This window comes from Equus asinus, chromosome 8 (assembly GCF_041296235.1).
Source record: "Equus asinus isolate D_3611 breed Donkey chromosome 8, EquAss-T2T_v2, whole genome shotgun sequence".
In the NCBI taxonomy this organism is placed as follows: Eukaryota; Metazoa; Chordata; class Mammalia; order Perissodactyla; family Equidae; genus Equus; species Equus asinus.
Window position 1 is genome coordinate 97009983 of NC_091797.1, and position 21025 is coordinate 97031007.

The 21025-nt window shown below is 47.3% G+C and overlaps 1 protein-coding gene and 1 long non-coding RNA gene across 5 annotated transcripts in view; one reads left to right on the top strand and one right to left on the bottom strand.

Annotated features, from left to right (window-relative positions):
• LOC106837167 (cationic amino acid transporter 4-like) overlaps window positions 1-20492 on the bottom strand; it is a 31800-nt gene extending 11308 nt beyond the window's left edge. For all 4 annotated transcript variants that reach the window (XM_070516510.1, XM_044775414.2, XM_070516509.1 and 1 more), the window contains exon 1: window positions 20093-20492. The gene's annotated coding sequence lies outside the window, so the exon portion shown is untranslated. The remainder of the gene's footprint in view (window positions 1-20092) is intronic.
• On the top strand, window positions 16696-20623 carry LOC106826203 (uncharacterized). Its single transcript, XR_011505492.1, has 3 exons — window positions 16696-18879; window positions 19476-19780; window positions 20489-20623. It is a non-coding gene; the product is annotated as an uncharacterized lncRNA (long non-coding RNA).
• The last annotated feature ends 402 nt before the right edge of the window (window positions 20624-21025 follow it).

A 21025-nucleotide genomic window follows, 5' to 3' on the forward strand; every position in this document is an offset into this window, starting at 1 on the left:
CCTCCAGGGCCTGGAACAGGAGCAACTCTGTGGCCCTTGCCGCAGACCAGGCAGCCACCTGGCCTCAGAGGCATTCATCCCGCATCCACGGTCCAGCAGGCAGGTGTATCAACTCAACCCGCCTGGAGGGTGGCTGCCCTGGGACCTGAGCCCCGCTCTGTGCCTGGCCATGCCTCCAGAGCCAGGTCTGTGGTGCCACTGCTCCCTGGTACCAGATGCTTCACCTTTTCTCTCGCCTGAGTCCAACCCCCTAGGACTTGCTGCGACTCACTTGCTGTCACCGCTACAGTCCCTCTGCTCCAGAGGGTTTGCCCTAACCCCAAGGCACTGGATGTAGCGCTTGGCCTTTTGTCATGGTGACACACGCACTCAGTCCACCATACCCACACCTCACGCAGCCAACACCAGTGCTTCCCCAGGTTCTGGTTAAGCTGTAATACTGTGTCCGGTTCACAGATGAGGAAATCCAGGCCACCAGGTAAGTGACTAGTCCAGGTCACCAGGGTGGTCTTGGCAGTCCTGTGGAGGCTAAGGTCCAGGTCTGGGTGGGGTCTGGAGCCCACTCTTCGTCCACTGCTGCAGACGTCCTCCTTGATTCCTCATCCCAACACACGGACTCCACCAGCTGGGCACCATTCAGGCCCCTCGACCCTGGGAGGTGTGGGGGCTGTGGGACTCAGGCAAGACGCTGGTAAGATGAGGGTCTGAATGTGGCTGAGAGGCCCTGGGCAGTCCCTGACCTCTGGCACAATGGGATGGCAGTAAGCCACCCTCACCCACTGATGAGGGAGCGCCCGGCTGTGGGGAGTGTTCTGTGAATTGGCAGAGCTCGTGCTGGCTGTTCTGAGCTGCCAGCTACAGACAGTGTCCTGAAAGGAGGCAAGCAGACCCCTGGGGATGACCTCCAGCCCTCCAGCTTGGGGCACCCCTAGGGCCCCTCAGACCCCAATGGCAGCCCCTCCCAGCCCAGGAGCACCTGTCAAGCCTGGAGGACCCTGGGGGACCGTAACAGCAGCTCCCACTTGTGGATATCTGTGAGAGGTGTCGTGGACTGAGCATCTGCTCCACGCCAGTCCCTGCATCACGGAGACACATCACGTGTCTCACCATGTGACCATCACAAACCCCCTCAGGCTTATTTATTCCTGGAGCTGAGGGGTCTGTGTCCTTCTGCTCTTCCCACTCCTTTGAATGTGGAAAGGCTGGTGTCACAGGGTATGAACTTGTTCACAGAAAAATGAGGACAATCCATCCAACCAAAGCAAAACCAAAACAGTCATCCTCTTCCCCCATAACTCTCTCCATGGTGTCAGGTTTCTATGTGGTTTGTGGGCTAGGACGTTAGGGGCACCTGCAGGCTGTCTGGCTCAGGGGGCTGGTGACAGGGTGGTGGACTCCCAGACCAGATGGCGCCACTTGGAGCATTCTGCCTTAGCCAGCCCCTTGCTCCCTTCTGGTATGTGGCTGACGTTGTCTTGAGGAGCTTCTCAGATGGGCTCCCACTTCATGCAGGGGTGACCCCTCCCGCACCTCGCTCCTGTGTGGCCTAAACATAAATGAGCAGATGTTCCTTGTCCTGAAACACCTTCACAGAAACCCAGAAAAATGCATTTCCAACCAAGAGGTCTGGGCAGTTGTGTAACAGGAGCTCCCCCAAGGCCTGACCGATGGCTACCTGAGAGCTGGAGTGCAGGGTTTCAGAGACTTTTCATCTATGCAGAGAGGGGCTCTCACCACACCCCTTTCACAGGGGCCAACATCCAATGGATACTTGTGGCCAAGCGTGGTTGATGCAGTAAACTGTAAACTTCCAGGGACATGGCTGGGCCAAGTGCTGGACCCCAGCGAGCAAGGCAGTTACACTGAGCAACACATGGAGATGCAGTGAAGAGAAAGTACCAAAAATGCAAGAAGAAGAGAGAACACTTCCCACCTCATCGTACACAGCCAGGAGCACCCTGACACCAAACTCAACAAAGACATCACAAGGAAAGAAAACTACAGAGCAACATCTTTATGAATATAGATGCACGATTGCTCAACTGAGTACCAGCAAAGTGAATCCAGCAACATGTAAAAAGGGCCAAGCAGGATTTATCCCAGGAATGCAAGATTGACTTAACTGAAAGCAGACTGATTTCTGAAAAATGAATCAATGGAATATGTCATACAGATAGAATAAAGGACAAAAACCACAGATCCTCTCAACAGACACAGAAAAAACAGTCAACAAATCTGGACTAGAAGGGACCACCCTCAAACTGACGAAGACCATCCACGAAAACCCCTCGGCTGCTGTGCTCAGTGGAGAGAGACTGAAAGCTTTCCCTTTGCTCAGTAACAACATCGGGAGGTCCTCTCACCACTTGTATCCAACATTTTACTGGGGGCTCTGGTCATGGCAATTAGGTGAGAACACGAAATAAAAGGAATCCAGATTGGAAAGGGAGGAGTAAAAGTATCTGTAACCACAGATGACAAGATCTTATGTTAGAAAACCCGAGAGTCCACACAAAAAATATTAGGACTAATAAACAAGTCCAGTTAAGATGCAGGACACAAGATCAATATACAAAAATCAATTGTATTTCTATACACCTACAATGAACTATCCAGAATCGAAATTAAGAAAACAATTATGCTTAAATAGCATCAAAAGGAATGAATGTATGTATAAACACACTTAGAATAAGTTTAAGAAAAGAAATGCAAGGCTTGTGCGCTGAAAACATCATGGAAAAAATTAACGAAAGACTAAATTTATGCTTAATTGCTTTTTAAAAAAATAAGACTTCATTTTTCAGAGCAGTTTTAGGTTTATAAGAAAATTGAGTAGAAGGTGGAGTTCCTATATTCGCTCAGTCCCTACACAGGCACGGCCTCCCCCACTATCAACATCCCCCACCAGATTGGTACATTTGTTATAACTGATGAACCTGCATTGACACAAGATTATCACCTACAGTCCATGGTTTACATTAGGGCTCACTCTTGGTGTTGGACATTCCATGGGTTTGACAAATGTATAGTGACGTGTACACACTACTACAGTAAGCCCTAAAAATCCTCTGTGCTTCACCTACTCATCCCTCCCTCCCCACTAACCCCCGGCAACCACTATCTTCTGTCTCCACAGTTTTCACTTTCCAGAAGGTCACAGAGTTGTAATCGAATCACACAGCATGTAGCCTTTTCAGATTGGCCTTTTTCACTTAGTAATACGCATTTAGCTCATCTTATGTCTTTTCATGGCTTGATAGCTTCTTGCTTTTTAGTGCCGAGTAATATTTCTTGTCTGGATGGACAAGAGTTTATCCATTCACCTACTGAAGGACATCTTGGTTGCTTCCAAGTTTTAGTAATTATGAATGAAGCTGCTGTAAACATCCACGTGCAGGTTTTTGTGTGAACATAAGTTTTCAACTCATTTGGGTAAATACCAAGGAGTGTGGTTGTTGATTCATATGGTAAAAGTATGTTTAGTTCTGTAAGAAACTGCCAAGGTGTCTTCCAAAATGGCTGTACCATATTGCATTCCCACCAGCAATGAAGGAGCGTTCCTCTTGCTCCACATTTTCAACAACATTTGGTGTTGTCAGTATATTGGATTTTTGCCATTCTAACAGGTGGGTAGTAGTATCTCATTGCTGTTTTAGTTTGCAATTCCCTTATGACAGAGGATGTGGAGCATCTTTTCACAGGCTTATTTGCCAACTGTGCATCTTGTCTGGTGAGGTGTCTGTCTGGATATTTTGTACATTTTTAATTGGGTTGTTGGTTTTCTTATTGTTGATTTTTAAGAGTTCTTTGTATACTTTGGATAACAATCCTTTATCAGATACATCTTTTAGAAATATTTTCTCCTAGTCTATGCCTTTTCTCCTCATTCTCTTGATGTCCAATTAATTTTTGACAAGAGAGCCAAAACTATTCAGTGGGGGAAACAGCAGTCTTCTCAACACACTGTGCTGCAACAGCTGGATCTCCACATGCAAATGAACAAACTCACACTCCTACCTCACACCACATGCAAAAATTAACTCAAAATGGATCAGAGAACTCAATCTATGAGCTGAAACTTTACAGGCAGATCTTGGAAATATTGTGGTTTCAAAAGCATAACACCACAATAAAATGACTGTTCCAACAAAGTGAGTCACAAGATTTCTTCGGTTTCCCAGTGCATATAAAAGTTTTATTTAGGGGCCGGCTCTGTGGCCGAGCGGTTAAGTTTGTGTGCTCCGCTGTGGCGGCCCAGGGTTTGGATCCTGGGCGCGGACATGGCACCGCTCATCAGGCCACGTTGAGGCGGCGTCCCATATCCCACAACTAGAAGCACCTGCAACTAAGATATACAACTGTGTACAGGGCAGGGGCTTGGGGAAATAAAGCAGAAAAAAAAAAAAAAAGATTGGCAACAGTTGTTAGCCCAGGTGCCAATAAAAAAAAAAAGTTTTATTTACACTATACTGTACTCTATTAAGTGTGCAGTAGCATTATGCCTAAAAAAAGAATGTACATACAATAATTTAAAATACTTTATTGCTAAGAAAGGTTAGCCATCCTCTGACCCTTCGGCGAGTTGTGATCTTTTTGATGGGGGAGGGTCTGCATCGATGTTGAGGGCTGCTGACTGATCAGGGTGGCTGTTCTTGAAGGTTGGGGTGGCTGTGGCAATTTTTAAAATAAGCCAACAATGAAATTTGCCACATTGATAGACTCTTCCTTTCACAAACAATTTCTCTGCAGCCCGTGATGCTGTTTGATAGCATTTTAGCCACAGTAGAACTTCTTTCAGGGGCCGGCCTGGTGGCCTAGTGGTTAAGTTTGCATACTCTGCTTCAGCAACCCGGGGTTGGTGGGTTCAGATCCTGGGCATGGACCTACACAGTGCTCATCAAGCCACGCTGTGGTGGCATCCCACATACAAAATAGAGGGAGATTGGCACAGATGTTAGCTCAGCGACAATCTCTCTCAAGCAAAAAGAGGAGGAATGGCAATTGATGTTATCTCAGGGCCAATCTTCCTCACCAAAATAAATAAACAAATAAAAACCAAAAATAAGTGAACTAACAAAAAAAAGAAAAGAACTTCTTTCAAAATTGGAGTCAGTCCTCTCAAAACCTTCCACTGCTTTATCAACTAAGCTTATGTAATATTCTAAATCCTTTGTTGTCATATTCACAATCTTCATGGCACCTTCACCAGAAGTAGATTCCATCTCAAGAAACCTCTTTGCTCATCCATAAGAAGCAACTCCTTATCCATTAACGTTTTACCATGCTATTGCAGCAATTCAGTCACATCTTCAGGCTCCACATCTAATTCTAGTTCTCTTGCTATTTCCACCACATCTGCAAGTACTTCCTCCACTGAAGTCTTTAAACCCTCAAAGTCATCCATGAGGGTTAGAATCAACTTCTTCCAAACTGCTGTTAATGTTGATATTTTGACCTCTTTCCATAAACCATGAATGTTCTTAATGGCGCCTAGAATGGTGAATCCTTTCCAGAAGGTTTTCACTTTACTTTGCCCAGATCCATCAGAGGAATCACTGTCTATGGGAGCTAGAGCCTTAGGAAATGTATTTCTTAAATATGAAGATTTGAAAGTCAAAATTACTCCTTGATCCATGATCAAAATGACTGCCCAGATCCTGCAGAAGGGATGTTGTGTTAGGAAGCATGAAAACAACGTTAATCTCATTGTACATCTCCATCAGAGCTCTTGGATGACCAGGTACATTCTCAATAAGAAGTAATATTTTGAAGGGAATCTTTTCTCTGATCAGTAGGTCTCAGTATTGGGCTTAAAATATTCAGTAAACCATGTTGTAAACAGATGTGCTGTCATCTAGGCTTTCTTGCTCCATTTATGGAGCACAGGCAGAGTAGATTCAGCACCATTCTTAAGGGCCCTAGGGTCTTCAGAATGGTAAATGAGCAATGGCTTCACCTTCAAGCCACCAGCTGCATTAGCCCATAACAAGAGAGTCAGCCTGTCCTTTGAAGCTTTGAAGGCAGGTGTTGACTTCTCCTCTCTAGTGACGAAAGTCTGAGATGGCATCTTCTTCCAGTATAAGGCTGTTTTGTCTATGTTGAACATCTGTTGTTTAGAGTAGCCACCTTCATTAATGATCTCAGCTGGATCTTCTGGAGAACTAGCTGCACCTTCTGCATCAGCACGTGCTGCTTCACTTTGCACTTTTATGTTATGGAGATGGTTTCTTTCCTCAAACCCCATGAACCAAGTGCAGCTAGCTTCATTCTTTTCTTCTGCAGCTTCCTCACCTCCGTCACGCTTTGTAAAAGTGAAGAGAGTTAGGGCCTTGCTCTGGGTTAGGCTTTGGCTTAAGGGATGGTTGTGGCTGGTTTGATTAGTGAGTCTGTGACAGAAGGCATCTCATCCTCTGGAGGGAGAGTGGAGACACCATTTTCACCACACCATCCTTACCACTGTGCAATGAAGCTCTTTATTTTGAGGAGTGAACTTTTTGGATCATGAGGGCTACATCATCTGTGCCCTCCCCAGGGATGCCTCCTGCATCCATGTTAAAGATTAATTCTCAGCCTGGAAACTTGCCTCCAAGTATTTCCTTAAAAAGGCACACACGATTGAATCCCTAGTGGAATAAATACACAAATGGAGATCCCACTCTTCAACGGCCAGATGATCCATCTGTTGAATTGGAAAAACTTCTATATTTGAAAAATATTTTAGAAAGCTCTTATCACAAGCAGCTGTCTTACTGGTATTTAAGGGAAGATCAAATGGAAAAGAAAATGCCCAAAAATATAATGGCTAGGCTGAGGGAATCTCTAAAAGTGAAAGAATCAAAGTCAGGCTTAGAACAAAGATTAAAGAGAAAATTTAAGGAAAATTCCCCTTCTCTGCCCTCCTATGCTCCCCTATACCCCCAGCTCCCTGTCCCTGAACCTCTGGAAGATTTGGTGGGTCTCTGGGCCCCTGGTTTCAACTCTCCTTCTGAAGACTTAGCTCCTCAGCCACTTTCCTCAGATGCTAAAACCCCAACTCCTCCAGACAGCATCCAGCTGCCCATCTTCACTGCCCTCTCTTCAGAAGACTCACAGGGGGCCCTCAGGCCTGACCCCCAAGCTAGGGGCACACAGGTCACTGGTGTAAATGCTGAAGCCAGGAAGTGAATTCAGTGGAAGCAGCCAGGAAAGGCAGGAAGGCTGGTTTCCTGCCCCTTCCAAGTCCTCCTGCTTTCCAGGGCTCTGTCACCAGGCTCTGCCGGCGTCAGGCAGTCCGTGCAGGGTCCACTGTGGATGTGCCCTGGACTTCTGCTGCAGACAGTTCATGTCCCCTGGACACAGCCCGTCTATTAAATTATAAACCTCTCCTGCCTCCATGGTCAGAAGATCCCACTAAATTTAGAGAGGACTTAGAAAGGGCAGCGGCTGTTCATAACCCCACCCACGGAGATCGTGGCTGGCTGCTAAGGGGGTTCTTCCAGCCCAGGATTACACTGTAGTTATCACACAGGCCAGGGGGCCCCCTGGAAGAAACCCCCTCACAGGGGAAATAGAGGGCCAGACCCTCTCCCAGGCCCTCCTGCAAATGACCAGGAAGTGGCTCTGCTCGAGGCTGACACTCAAGGTTTAACAGGAACAGTTTTCTTTTATTGATTTATTTATTTTTGGAGGAAGAGTAGCCCTGAGCTAACATCTGCAGCCAATCTCCCTCTCTTTCTTTTGGCTGAGGAAGACTGGCCCTGAGCCAACATCCGTGCCCATCTTCCTCTATTTTATACATGGGACGCCTACCACAGCATGGCTTGCCAAGCAGTGCATAGGTCTGCATCCAGGATCCGAACTGAGGAACCCTGGGCCGCCGAAGTGGAACATGAAAACTTAACAGATGAGTCACCAGGCCGGTCACTAGCAGGAACAGTTTTAGAGGCATTTCCTCCTAAAGTTAATTGTTGAAAAAAATTGAATTATGCACTCATAACGAGGAACATCTAAACGCCTTTGTTGAACACTTTTCAAAGGCGCAGTGCATTAAACCCGGAAGCCCCAGAGCATATGAATCTCCCAATTTCTGCTTTAGTAGGAAATTTTCTTCCTGATATCAAAAAACAAATTCCAAATCATGTGGTTGGTTGGTCAGGGCAGCCAGTACGTGTAATAATGGAGGCTGCTACACAATATTTTATAAATAGCAGGAAAGCAAAAGAACAAAGAATTAAGAGCAACTCTTCTCACTTTACAACTGGAATCTTTAGAGAAGCAAAACTGTGACTGTGAGAGGAAACTGAAGCCACTCAGAGGGCTCCCTATTCGCCTCCAGACACTTGCAGGTCTCGCAGGAAACCAGGGCATTGGGAAGAGAGTGTCCTCCTCTTTTTTTTTTTTTCTTGAGGAAGATTAGCCCTGAGCTAACTACTGCCAATCCTCCTCTTTTTGCTGAGGAAGACTGGCCTTGAGCTATCATCCATGCTCATCTTCCTCTATTTTATACATGGGACGCCTACCACAGCATGGCTTTTGCCAAGCAGTGCCATGTCCGCACCCAGGATCCGAACCAGTGAACCCCGGGCTGCTGAGAAGCAGAACGTGCACACTTAACCGCTGCCTAGCTCGGGGCCGGTCCCATGTCCTGCTCTTAAGAGAAGGGAAAGCTGAAAAAATATGCCACCCCTTGGCCCCAGCACTCCCAGGAGTCTCATTTTTCTCCTCCTGAGGGGCATTTTCCCCTAAATAATAGGGGAGGCGATCCTCACTTGCTCCCCTGAGCCACCAGTAAACTTAAAATAGAGGATTGAGAACCAGATTTTTTAAGCGACACCACTATGACTTTCTCTACTATCCCTTCAGAGGGTTTATCTCTACCTACTTCATGGCCCGGATCCCAGCCACTCCAACAGCTTCAGCCCCTTAACACTCACCCTGCCTCTCTAGTCTCCCACTGCTCACCAGCAAACCTTTTTGGCAGAGGTTTGTTATGTGAATTTAATGCCACTAGAAATTGTAATGACAAAGGCATTTTCACCTCCCTGCCCTCAGACCAAACCCTAAGTTTCCTACTTTCCTTGCTAGAAACTCATCCTGATTTAAATTCTTCTGAAGAGGATGAACTTTTTTTTTTTTTTAGGAAGATTAGCCCTGAGCTAACATCTGCTGCCAATCCTCTGCTTTTTGCTGAGGAAGACTGGCCCTGAGCTAACATCCATGCCCATCTTCCTCTACTTTATATGTGGGACACCTACCACAGCATGGCTTGCCAAGTAGTGCCATGTCCGAGCCCAGGATCCGAACCGGTGAACCCTGGGCTGCCGAGAAGCGAAACGTGCGCACTTAACCACTGCACTACCCGGCCGGGCCCAGATGATGAGTCTTTAAAAGATGTCCCCATTAGTCTCTGGGCCACACATGCAAATGAGGCAGGATTGTTACCATGCACATTACTAAGACAAAGAATGAACTGTGTATATCAGAAGTCCAATACGCACTCTGCAGAGACACAGAGTGAGGAACTGAACCTATAAGAGACCCCCTTCTGCAACAGGGTGGACTAGTTCTTACTTCCTCCCCCTGTAACACTCCAATCTTGTGATAAACAAATGACAAACAATAGGATATATGGGTATATGAGGAAGCCATTTCGGTTAAAACTAACTCAGCCTGTTTTTTTTTTTTTCTAAAACAGTCTGATGTGGCCTGTTGAGCATGGACTGTAAATCTGCTTACATCCCAAAGACAAGAACAATGCCCTTAATGATAAGGATGCAACTTGTCCATCAGTATTTCCATAAGTATAAGTATCTCTCCCTACACCCAGGATTGATCCCTGACCTGCTGCGCTCACCGTGTGACCACCCACTTTGCAACCACAGACCTGCTGTGTTCACCGAATTGCTGTGCCAGCAAAGCAATCTCATGGCTATTGGAAAAGGCACGTTCCATTCACGTGTGCTGCACACTCTTTGACAGTATATAACCACTCTGTACACCCCCACTTCTTCGGAGTGTTCCCTTCCTTTGTGAAAGGGCTCTTCTGAGCTCTTCCTCAGGGCTGGCTCATAATAAACTCACTCCAATTTTCATATCTAGATTGGTTATGGATTATTTGCGTCAAGAATTGCCAGTGAAAAAAAGAAGGCAAGTTTCACTCAGATGGGAACCAAGTCTATAGATTTGTTCTAGGCTTCAGACATAAAGTCTTGTAATTCCTGTCATCCTGACCTCAATTCCTGCTGGTACAGCCTGGGTGACAGGAGTTGACCTCAGCTCAGCGTTCTTTTCAATTCCTTTGCACCCCAACTCACAAGTTCTTCTTGCATTTATACTTAAAGGGAGGGAATTAACATGGACTCAACTATCTCAGGGATGTTGCGAGTCCTCCTCATATTGTCCCCAATCCTACAGCCCACCTGGATTCTGTAGCCCTCACTCAAGGCTCTGCTCCTGTTCAGTGTGTGGACGACCTTCTACTCTGTAATCAGAGTAAATAGGGAGCCCTTACAGACCCCTCACTCTCATGAAGGCACGAGCTGCTCGAGGCCATAAAGCCTCCAGATCTGAACCTCAGTGGGTGCAGATGACTGGGACCTACTCGGGACAGGAGCCATGTCAAGGCATTCAACAGCTCACCCCAAATGCCTTGAGTCCATTTTGTCCACCCTTCTCCCCAAAATGAAGAAACAGCTATATAAACATCTAGGGGCAGCTGGTTACTGCCCCAGCGGATTCCTGATTCTGCAGCCCTTGCTAACCCTCTGTGTGCTCTTCTCCCAGACATCACCCCACAGCCTATTTCCTGGCCTTCAGAGCCACTAAACAGCTGTGAAGCCTTAAAATCAGCTTTGTCCACACCCCCGGCTCTTGACTTACCGAATTTTGATAAACCTTTTCATCTATACAGCCATGAAAATAATGGAACTGCTGCCCGCATTCTAGGACAGTCTTTTGCCTCTCAGACATGTCCTATAGCATATTTCTCATGCCAGCTAGACCCTGTGGCATCATGTATGCCCCATGCTTATGCGTGGTGGCCACAGCTGCTACGCAGATTGACAAAGCCAGTACTCTGACATTAGGCTCTCCCAGTCATCTCTATGTTCCCCATGCTGTGTCTGCTCTTTTCCAAGTTCACAGGACACAACACCTCTCTACAGATCCACACACCACCTCTAAGTGTGCTCTTAACTAACCCTTCCATCATCTTACATTGTCGTGACACTTTGAGTCCAGCTACGTTATTACCCCTCTCTGATGATGGAGAGCCCCACTCCATCCCACATGATTGCCCTGCAACATAGAAATGGTCTCAAAGCCATGAGAGGATCTCTCAGACACCATTTTAGACAATCCAGACTTACTTCTGTTTTGTGACGGCTCCTGTACATGGAGTTTCTGGGGAAACATAATAACTGGTTATGCCACAGTTTCCCCACATGAAATGCTCGAAGCTTGCTCCTTGCCCACTGTAAAATCACCCAAGCTGCTGGATCATAGCTCTCACTAGAGCCTGCACATGAGCAAAAGGGAAAACTGCAGCTATTCCTTGTTCTGGCTTCCTTTACAGATTGAATCAGAGCGAGGAGCTCATTTACAGCAGAAGTAAAGCACTTGCTTGAAGAAACTCTGGGGCACTCATTGAAATTTCATTCCCTGTATCATCCTCAGTCATCAGGGCAAGAGGAATGTAAAATTATAGACATCAAAAGGACTTTAAGGAAAGTCTGGCAAGAAACTGGGCTTAAATGGAGAGAAGCTCTGCCCTTGGTTCTTGTAAAGACCCAGAAAACTCCAAATAGGAGACATGGATTGATTCCTTTTGAAATAATTTTTGTATGCCCAATGCCTACTGGCATCTCTAAATCTTCCACTCCTGGGTTAAATGATTACAAGAATTTCAGTGAACAATCTGATGCTATGACTAGCTATAGACAAAAATTCAGTAGTCTACTTGAAGCATATGATCAACACGTAAAAGAGGTGTGGTCCCCACCTGCTGATAAGCCTTGCCATCCCTTTGGACCAGGAGATCAGGTGTACATCCAGGACTTTAGAAGAAAAAAATGTGCTGTCACCTTACTGGGAAAAACATTTTGAAGTCCTACTGACTACCTACTTTGCCTTCAAAATAAAGGAAAAATCTTCCTGGACCCTTGCAAGCCACGCCAAAATAGACCTAGAACATCACTCTCAAGACAACTGGGAGACAGTGCCCACAGGTGACCTTAAACTAAGGATTTCCAGGGCCAATTCCAGGCCCCAGAAGCAGCTGGCCTCATGGAGTAGACAGCTTTTCCCAAGATCATGGATCAAGAAACCTAGCTTTCACCTACATCTCCTCGTTGCTTTTATTTTTATTTCTTTATTTGTGAGGAAGATTGGCCCTGGGCTATCATCTGCTGCCAATCCTCCTCTTTTTGCTTGAGGAAGATTGTTCCTGAGCTAACATCTGTGCCAATATTCCTCTATTGTATGTGGGATGCCACCACAGCGTGGCTTGATGAGCAGTGCTAGGTCTGTGCCCAGAATCCAAACCTGTGAACCCTGGGTGGCCAAAGTGGAGTTCAGGAACTTAACCACTACACCACTAGGCCAGCCCCCTCTTTGCTTTTTAAACTCCCTACACACACAAACACCTCTTCCTATTAATGAGTATACATATTCCTTTTAGTCATTTATTTAGAAAGCCGACTGGAGAGCGCTGGTCTCTATCTGTCCACTCCCCCTCTCTAAGTTTCCACTCTGGGCTCTTTCCCAATCAGTGTCTCCCTCTTACTAACTCTCTCTTTCTCACCAGGTCGAGCACAGACCAAACACCCCCATATGCCAGTTTACCAAACCCCGGCCACGCTAACTAATCTGACTGTTGGTTATGTCGACAGCTAGAGAGCACAGAAGAACCTGAACTGGCCTCTGTTCCTGCTGATGTGAACACCTGGTGGACTAAGCATGGAAGATGGATGAACGACAGGGCATGGTGTCCACGACAAGGAAGATATCACTCCGCCTCTTCTCCTGGTGAGTCATGCGGGCCCCAGAAAACCTATATAGGACTGTCCCTTGCCCAGATAAAGATAATTGGTGAAAAGTTTTCTCTTTGCATTTAAAGTAAACATGACAGTGGACCTTTCCTGGGTGACATATCAGGACAGTATTGCAAATCAAATTCTGTGGTTTGATTCCACAGGTGGCATCTTCAAACCTCTCAAGGAAATTGTAAGTGACTCTAAAACTATTTTCTTTGGCACAAACATTTGCCAAATCACCACATGTTCTGGATGGCTTATGAGCCACCCTTGTCCAACTTGGGGTATTGCAGCTGCCTGCATGGGTAAGCTGCCCAATACCACAAACTACATATGGGTGGGTCCAAACTCTGGACTCACTTGCAGGTGACAGGACCAGGCTTCAGTGCTGCCCAAATCAGGCTGCAGGCCTCCTGTACCAGCTATTCCACATCTGTTCTGCTCCCCCAGATTGACAGGAGGGCATGGAAAATGGAGATGTTTAAGCATTAACAGTACCAGTGGCAAAGGTCATAGAATACTCTGGACCCTGGGGACTACAAGTTCAGTTCTAACCTTGTCTATAAACCACACTGGTCTTTTTATTTTATGTGACAACAAAGTATAGGAGGGCTCCCAGCTAATTGGTCAGGACAATGTGGACTTGAATACCTGGCCCCTTCTGTCTCCAGTTACTCCACCCCAAATGCCAGCCACATTGCAAACTTGGGCTCCTTTGTTCATAAAGTTGCGCCACATGAACGTGCCAGTTGAGAAATCATAGGGAACCTACTTGTCTATCACAACTCTGAGTTATTTTCAGTAAGAAAAATCTTATTCCCCAGCTTTGGAAATTATGAGTTGGAAAAGGCAAGCTGAAATCTCTCCATGGTGATGGAAGAAGAGTTCAACACACCCTGCAAACTTTGAAAATACTCCAGTCAGAGATTAACAGCCTAGTCTGTGTGGTCCTCCAAAATTCACATGCTCTGGACATACTTCCCAGCAAGGAGGAGTTTCTGCAATCATTAGTTTAAAATGTTGCTTTTATGTGAACCAAACAGGGGAAGTAGTATCTAACTTACATCTATTAAAAGAGAAGATTCACATTTCCCATCAGATGAATGAAGTTCACCCATTTCATTGGACTGACTCATTCCCGGGATCGGGAACTGGTTTAATGGCGTGTGAGCAGATGGGCTCCCATCCCTTCCTATCTGCTTGTTCATCCTCACTCTAATCCATGTTCTTTTCTCCCTTTCCTGATTTCTTACCATTCAGCTACTAACTCATTTTCTCTCTCCACATTCACCAGCTCAGCTTTCAATATGTGAAACCAATTCCGGCTCAACACAAGGTTGACATAAGGGAAGCCATATTGTACAAAAGAAACCATATTGTAACTATGAATGACCTTTGATTAGCCCAGAAATGCTCTGTAGATTTTATGGCCCCTTCCAGCTGCTATAAGTTGATAACTTTGTTTTTCTGAGTTCCTTAGGAATGTGACAACCCTGGAGCAGAGAGCCTATGCTGACAGCCATCATCAGTGGCAACTGAAAGTTCAGGGTATGGGGCATTGCTCCGTTCTCTAATTGCATATCCCGTAAAACAAAACTATCAGGAACTGAGACCAGATGCCTGCCCCACCCACAGATCAGATGAAGGCCCCACCCAGAGACCCACCCCCTGTATAACTGGCTTGTAGTCTTTGTTCTGTAAGATGGTTCTTTGGAACATGAGCTGGCCATCTTCCCTCTTGCTAGCAAACTGTAATAAAAAATCCTTTCTCTCCTACCTCTTTGCCTCCTGACTATTGGCATGCCTTGTTGGGGGCAGAAGACAACCCCCTCCCCCCATCCCCCACCCTACCACCCTTGGGTGGTAAGAAAACTTCCAGGGAAGTTTCTGACAAACGGAAATGGCAAGCAATAGGATATATTGGAGTATATGAGGAGGCCATTTGGTGTAAACCTAATTCGGCCTGACTTTGTCCAAAAGGGCCTGACTGTGGCCGTTGAGCACGCATGTATATCTGCTTTAAAACATTTCCTATGGTAAGAACAAATGGCCTTAAGATAAAGGTGCAACTTCCCCCCACATTGGCATTTCCTTAGGGATAAGCATCTTTCCTCAGGCTAGGAACTGACTGCTGTGCTCACCTTTGACCACCCAGCTCCAGACAACAGAACCGCCACCCTGCTGTGCCACCCTGCTGTGTTCACCGAGACAGCAGACCTACCTGCTGTTTCAGACCTACCTGCTGTTTCCATCAATCGCTGTGCCAACAGAGCAATCTCGTGACTATTGTAAAGGGGACATTTCAATCATAAGTGAAACATCCTTTTTGGGGGTATATAACCACTCTGTGTACCCCACTTCTTTGGTGCCCTTTCTTCCTTCGGGAAGAAAGGCCCTGGGCCCTGGTCCTCACATTTTAGCTCAGAATAAACTCTCCTAAATTTTCATTTACAGATTGGTTATGGATTATTTTTGTTGACATTTCAGAGAAGGGAACTGATGGGGCTCAGGGCAGGCAACCAGAAAATGTGCCACTGTGGTATGTGATGAGGATCAAGGTTGCCCCAGGGAGAAAAGCACAAGGCGTTCTGGCCCTACGTGCAGATCTATATCTTCCTCTAGGAAATATAGGACGTCCTGACCTTATTCTATCCGAAGTTATAGCACCACCTGCTAAGCAGACCCCACCTGCACTGATAACATTTTAACGACTTTTTTTGCATGATCTTTCCTTTGACTTATAAAGAAATAACTCATATACCTATGCCTTATAAATATAGCTTTATAAATTTCAACCCATTCCAGCTCTTCACTGCCTATGGGTCCTGTCCCCATGCTATTCTCTGAATAAAGGAGCACTACTATCAGACTCTGAGAGTTCAAGAAATTTCTTTCAACTCCTTGGCTCAGTGAGCCTGCATCGGTATACAGAGTATTTTGACCTTAAGACAATCAAGGCTCAGAAGACTCTGGAGGAACATCTGACCTTCCTCAAACTGCCTAAAAGAATTTGAGAGAGAAGGGTCTGTCCCAGGAGGAGATCTTACCATGGATAATTCTAGGTGTGGGGGGCAGGAAGGCATCTAGCAAGGGCCATTTTATCAAAAGATCTCTTTCAGGTCCCATTGTCTGTAGACGGCACAATGCAAACATTTGTTTACCAGATATGAACTCTTTTCATCTTCCTGTAAATTGTCTTCTCCCCCTTTGAAGTCTCAGGTCTCTGTTTCCCTCTCCTTAGTCCAGAAGGATATATATACCTCATTTTGCCTGACTGTCTTGGTAAAAAACACAATATCTGCAAAGCACAATAAAATGAGGTATGCCTGTGACGTGTTGTGACTTTGTCAAATTAACATTTGTTGAGTAGAGCCCTGGGGGCATTGGATGGTGAGCCTGGGTTCAACAACAGACTGCCAGGGAATTGAAATACAGAAGTTTGTGACTCACAGGTCCTGGAGAAGGTCCACAGCACAGCTAGAGGGGACACACCGGGAGGTGCAGGCAGAGGGCAGGGCGGAACCTGGGGCATATGCCTTTATTGGGGTCCCCAGGCTAAGTACGGATTGGTCAATTCAAACCAAATGAGGTTTTGGTAAGGTTCGCAGGGGTCTTATCCAAGGAGTGCACAGGGGGAAGGCCCTGGGAGACAGGGAGAATGCCTCTCACAGGGGAAGTTGCAGGAGTCATATTAGGAACTGATATTTACTGGTGACTCAGTTACCTGGCCCCCCAACTCCATAGGACATTAACCACAACCCTGCTCAGAACAAGCCTAACATATTATGTTGAGCATACAGGAAACCACAGAGAAAGGAAGAAGAAGATGGCTGAGACACATGGTCAAAAACAGTTAAAACCGGTTAAAGGCAACATGACAGTCTGACTTGACCTAACACAGACCCTGCAGCTCATTATATGCTCATTGGAAATTCAGGCCAAATAAGGGAAGAAAAGGGGTGGCAGGCCATTCCCCAGAAAACCCTGCCCCGTTGCCCGTATTGCTATGAATATTCCTCCCCTTCATTATCTTGACCCCTTATAACAGCTGCTTAATCCCCCAGAGCTGAGAAGCTGATTTGTGAAATTTGCTCAGGCTTTTCTATTCTTTGGCCATTGAATAAAGTGTGTGCTACTGAATGCTCAGCTTCAGTCTCGTTTTAACTCTACGACACTGAACAGGAAAGAACCCTCCAAGGAAGAGCTGGGGACTGTGGGCTCAAGTCCCACCCGTGGATTCTTCCTTGGGTCCCCTCCGATCGTGGGTTCGAGGACCAGCAGAGGGAGGCTAAATTGGTAACAGAATTGGCATCCAATTGTGGATTCGAGTCCCACGGAGGTGAAACTGGTAACAACTTTGCCAGTGGTTGTCTAGGGCGTGTACTATCGGGAGGGGCTACTGTCACTTCAAGGCCCCTGCAGGCTGCTTGTCCACACAAAATGGATGCCGAGGCAGCAACGCTATGAAGTAGGGTAGCTAAACTCCCAATAAATTCTTAGAAGAAAACATAGCAGTAAATCTTCATGACTGTGGGTTACCCAACGGCTTCTTTCTTTCTTTTAGTTTTTATTTTTATTGAGGTAACATTGGTTTATAACATGGTATAGGTTTCAGGTGTACAACATTAGAATTGGACATCTGTATACACTACAACATGCTCACCACCAGAGGTGTAGGTTCCACCCATCACCATATAATTGACCCCCTTTACCCATTTTTCCTTCTCCCAATGGTTTCTTTAACCATGACAGCAAAAGTTCAAGCAACCTAAGAAAAAGAAAAATAAATTGGACTTCATCAAAATTAAAAACCTGTGTGCTTCAAAGGATACTATCAAGAAAGTGATGGCACAGAATGGCAGAAAATATCTGAAATCTTCTATCTGATAAGGGGATTGTATCCAGCACAGAGAAAGAACTCTTACAACTCACCAATAAAAAGATAAGTAGCCCACTTTAAAAATGGACAAAGGATCTGAATAGACATTTCTCCAAAGGTACGCAAACATCCAGTGAGCACATGGAAAGACTCTTGACATCATTAGTCATTAGGGAAATGCAAATCAAAACCACAGTGCAATGCACCCCCAGGATGGCTACAGTCAAGTCAGAGAAGAACAAATGCTGAAGATGATGTGCAGTGAGTGGAACCCTCACACACTGCTGGTGGGAATGCAAGATGGCGCAGCTGATTTGGAAAACCATTTGGCAGTTCCTTAAAAGGCCAAACATGAGGTTACTGTATGATCCAGAAATTCCATCCCTAGCTATGTATCCAAGACATGAAAACATGTGTTGACACAAAAACTTGTACATGGACTTTCATAGCAGCATTACTCATAGTGGCCGAAAAGCAGAAGGAATCCAATTGTCCATCAACTCATGACAGAAAAATAAAATGTGAAATATCTATATAATGGAATAATATTTGTCTATAAGAATGAAAAAAGTAGTGATACAACATGGATGAATCTTGAGATCATTATGCTAAGTGAAAGAAGTCAGCTACAAAGACCATATATAGTATGATTTCATTGCTATGAAATGTCCAGAATAGCCAAATTCATAAAGACAGGGAGTAGTGGTGGCCATGAGATGGGGGAGAGGGGAATGGGAAGTGACTGCTATTGGGACAGAGTTTCCTTTTGGGGTGATGAAACTGTTCTGAAATTAGATAGTGGTGATGGTTGCACAATTCTGTGGATTTACTGAAAACCACCGAGGTGTACATTTTCAGTCGGTGAGTATTATGGTATGTGAATAAAATTATCAAAATCAAAGCTAAAACACCAAACTGTTTCCAAGAACTCCAGGGGCAGGAAGGGCTGGGTGCCAGAGAGAGATGGAGCCTGGTAAACAGAGGAGCAGAGTAAGAAGTGGGGAGACCAGTGCTTCTCCCAAGCTGGCCCCTTGTGTGTTACCTGATTGAGGTTGTGGAATGTGAAACAGTCACTCACGTCTAAGGGCTTTAAAACGGAGCTGAGAAGCCACGAAGGAAATGTGGTTCCTATACACATCCTCAGGGAGCAGAACATGACTTTCTGAACTGAGTAACCTGCAAGAAACCTGCAGCCCCTCACAGTGATGGGCTTTTGTCTCCCTCTGGCTAGCCTTAGTAATCAATTATTTGTAGCCAAGATTACCTTTCTGCCCCCAAACCAATTAACATTCTTAGTATGCATACTTCCTTTCCGGTGCCTTTAAAAGCCTCTGACTTTTACTCCCTAGGGTACACTATTCGGGTTTCTAACTGAATCTGTGCTTCCTGAATAGCAATTCTCTGATCGCACAATAAATGCCTCTCTGCCTCTCATTTTCGTTCTTCACTTCTAGGTTAATCAGGCCAGGGGTGCATGTCTGACTCCTGCCCAGCACTTGGGTTTCTGTTTTGATTCGAGCTAGAATATCAGCAAAAGCTGCAAAGCGAATATGCTCCTGATCTTTTCGATTTGTTCTGTCTTCTAGGCTTAGCCTGAAAGCTGACTCTGTAAACGCGCCCTTTGCACAGCGCTGCCAAGACTTGGTTAAAGTCACTGAGGAGTTTCCCGCAAAGGTACAGCTCTGCTAGCGTCTCTGGGGCGTGTCTCATACACTCCTTGCGAAATGTTTTACTGATCCCCACCTCTGAGCACTGGTCTACGGAGGCCTGACCTGCACCGTAACCATCACATTCACAAACACAGAGAAACACGTGGACATGCAGGCCAGGATCGCGCCAGGCGTCCCCGCGGCCGCTCTGCTCTCGCTCGGGCTCACCGGCGTCCTGTGAGGTGAGCATGGGGGCCCCTCCTACAGATGGGGAAACTGAGGCTCGGAGAACTCGAGCCACGCGGGGAGGAGGGCTCGGGGGCCACACCGCTGGCTGACCCGAGGCTCCACTTTAATCGGAGCTCCCTTCCTCCGGCCCGTTCACCGCGCGGTAACCGAGCACCGCCGGGGCAGGCGCGGGAGGCGGCGGGAAGGTGGCAGGAGGGCGCCGCCGGGCCGGCCCGGGGCTCGCGGAGGAGCGGAGACGGCTCCGGTGGAGGTTCGGGGAGGCCGCTAGGACGGGGACCGTCCCGCGCGCGGCTCCCGCCACTCACCTGTGGGGTCCACAGCGTCGCACACTTCAGGCACGGAGGCCGCCATTCGGCTTCCGCGTGCGGAAATGTCGTCATCAAGATGCGTCAGGAGCCACGCCCCCTGGCCGAGCTAGAAACGCTCCCCAAGCTTCGCGCGCTAACTCAAAAAGCCCGCGAGCAGAACGATGTCGGCCGGGTGTGTGGATTCCACCTGTGAATACGCGTGCGTAGTGGGGGTAGCTGCGCCTCTTGGCCTGAGCTCACGCGCTGTATCCACGGCAAGGACTGCGTGTGTGCGATGCGAGGCCATTTATTGCGGCCATGGAGGCTTGTGCCCTAGTGGGGAGCCCGCGGAGAGCAATTACATTGATGGTCCTTTCTCCGGCAACTATTTATTGAGCGCCCACTGTATGCCAGACACTGCGCTGGGTGCTGCTACCTAAGCGAGAACGACCGAAGCAGCCCAGCAGGGAAGGCCTGATCGCCAAGGAGCGGGTCTCTGAGGTCTCCACGTTTCCCCCCGCACCTAACACACCGGCCGGCACGGAGATGTCTGCGGACCGAACGGCCGAGGGGAGACGCGCCGTCCCTGCCCTCCGGGATCGGACTGCGGGGAGACCAGGCGGCAGCGCTGCCGGGAAGGGAACCGACGGCGGGGCCGGTAGACTGCGCTCTGGATGCCCCCGGTGGGGCGGGGTCGGGGGGCCAGGGCTGGGGCCGGGGTCTGGGGGCCAGGGGCCAGGGGCCGGGCGGGTCGCGCACCTTCCCACGGCCGCGCCGATGGTGGCGCCTGGGGGTAGAGGAGACCCTGCAGAAGCTCTCCCTGCGCCGGAAGAAGGCGCTGAGCGCCCAGGAGACGGACCCGGACGAGCTGTGCAGGCGGCGGGCGGCGCCATCGACCCTGCCGTGTTCAATGAGCGGGCGTGGCGGGGCTGCGGGCTCGGCGACCCCAAA